Source organism: Triticum dicoccoides, chromosome 4B (genome assembly GCF_002162155.2).
Source record: "Triticum dicoccoides isolate Atlit2015 ecotype Zavitan chromosome 4B, WEW_v2.0, whole genome shotgun sequence".
NCBI lineage: Eukaryota > Viridiplantae > Streptophyta > Magnoliopsida > Poales > Poaceae > Triticum > Triticum dicoccoides.
In genome coordinates this window covers 574,084,494-574,086,976 of record NC_041387.1, presented here as the reverse complement: position 1 = coordinate 574,086,976, position 2,483 = coordinate 574,084,494, and positions in this window count along the sequence as shown.

Below are 2,483 nucleotides of genomic sequence, written 5' to 3'. Positions count from 1 at the left end.
ACCCACTTTTTGCGTCGGGTCACCCCCAGGCGGCGATTTTAGGTGCCCCCTAGGGGGCCAAAGGCTGGAGATGCTCTAGACTAGCGCTACGCCGCAAATTAGGCCATTTTAGCGCGCGCGCGACGCGGCGGGTGGCTCCAGCGGGCGCGCAAAAACCGCACGCGCGCTATAACGAGTTGGGCGCGCGGTCGGATGCACTATCCCGCGCGGTGTATTTGGGGCGCCCGCTTCCGCGCGCGGCACACTCGAGCGCTCGCGCCGCACTCTCTCCTCTCCTCCTCCTACGCCCCGCGCGCGCCGGCGCCGGCGCCCTGCCACCGATGGACGCGCACACCGGCACCCCCTCTCCCCCGTTGTACAGCCGCGACCCCCCGCCGCCGCAGCTGGAAACCCTAGCGCGGGGAGCGTTGGCGTCGCCACCGCCGGAGCTCCGCCGAGCGTCGGCCTCGCGCGCAGCCTCTTCTTGCCGCCGCGGATGACCACGGCGACGGGTGGCGTCACGCCGGCGCCGGCCCGTGCCGCCGCCGCACCGTCGAAGCTCCCCAATGCGGCGCGGCCGAAGAAGGGCAAAACATCCGCGAAGAAGAACAAGGCGGCGGACGGCTTCGGCAGCTCGAAGGCGAGGGGAAAGAAGCTTGCAGGGCGTTCGACGGGCGCGGCGGCTACTGAAGCGCCGGCGAGCTCACTTGTTGAGCGGGCCGCCAACGCGCACCACGTGTTCGACGAAATGCCCCCAAGGTGAAAAAAATTCCAACTTTTATTTTCTTGTTATTTTTTCAATGCATCATCACATATAGATAGCTTATTTGCATTGTTCAAAAAACTTTGTAGTCTCAACGATGATGCATGCATGTCAACTATGGGTGTTGGGTCCAACAATTCGCATTGGTCTCAAACCAATGACATCCATTTCGAAGACCATGAGTTTGAGGTGGATGAGGAGGGTGAGGGCATTGTCGACGCGCCGAAAGGAAGAGCGGGCAATTACACCACCAACGATGACAAGTTACTATGCAATACTTGGTTGCAAGTGTCAAGGGATCCATCCGTTGGAGGTGATCAAAGTAGAGATGCTTATTGGGGGTGAATGAAAGAACACTTTGATGCTCACAACTTGAGTGGAATTGACCGCTCTGAGAGATCACTTCGGTCCCGATGGTCAACAATCAACTCGGATTGTCAAAAGTGGGCGGCCGCACAAAAGGCAATTGACAAGATTAACCCAAGTAGCACAAATGAGGATGATAGAGTAAGTGGCATCTCATACATGTTCATCATACTTGTTTTTGGTGTTCGAAGTGCTAACTTGTTTTGTTTTTCCTGTAGTACAACATTGCACAAAACTTGTTCAAAGAAGAGACGAGGACAACCAAGAAGGGGAAGATCAAGAAAGGAAGGATCTTTACCTTGCCTCATTGCTATGAAGTGTTAAAGGATGATGAGAAATGGAAGAAGCGTGAAGATTTGGATGATTTGCATTTGAGCAACAAACGCAAGCGAACAAATGAGTTGAATGATGATGAGGAGGAGGAGGATGCATCAAGTGATGACGGCAAGAGAAGCCCCACACCCAACTCGGTTTCATACTCGAAGCCAAAACGACCGGATGGGTGCAAGAAAGACAAAACCGAAAAGAAGAAGAGGGAAGGAGATGATGAGCTCAAAATGCTATGGAAGCTATTGTGAAGGCAAGAAAAGAAGCCACCGAGGTGAGGAAAATGGCAAGGAACCAAGATGCCGCGGCCGAGGAGAGGAGGTTGGCGGCCGAGGAGAGGAGGGTGGCCGCCGAGGAGAGGAAAGTGGCATTGGAGGAGAGGAAGGTGGGCATGGAGGAGCGAGCTAAGTTGTTAGAATGGGAGAAGCACTTGTTCTTCTTGGACACATCTTTGTTCAATGATGCGCAAAAGGAATACGTCAACCTTGCCCGTGAAGAAGTCTTGATCCAAAAAAGAGCCATGATCCGCTTGAGTGGCGGTGGCCTTGGCGGCATGGGTGGCGGTGGCCTTGGCGCCATGGGTGGCGGTGGCCTTGGCGCCATGGGAGGCATGGGTGGCTTCGGAGCCATGGTAGGCATGGGTGCACCTCCGGCCGCCATGGGAGGCATGGGTGGCTTTGAAGCACCCTCCGACGCTATCGCCGCCATGGGAGGCATGAGTTTTGCTTCTCTCATGGGAGCCATGGGTGCACCTCCAGCCGCCATGGGTGGAATGTCTTTCGATGTGCCTCCTCACACACATTCCCATGAAGATGCCGTTGAAGATCTTGCCAACACCGTCGGAGCTTCACGTGATGCGGTGCGTGATGAGGTTAGGGAGGAAGATTAATCTTCGGAGGCGGAAGAATCATCTTCGAAAGATGAGGACGAAGACGAGGAAGATGATTGATGTGTCTTTCATTTATGTCTTGAACTTTAGTTTGCATTTTGAACTTGGTTGGATGAACTTGTGGGCATGAACTTTTATTCATCAACTTGTTTGTGTCAA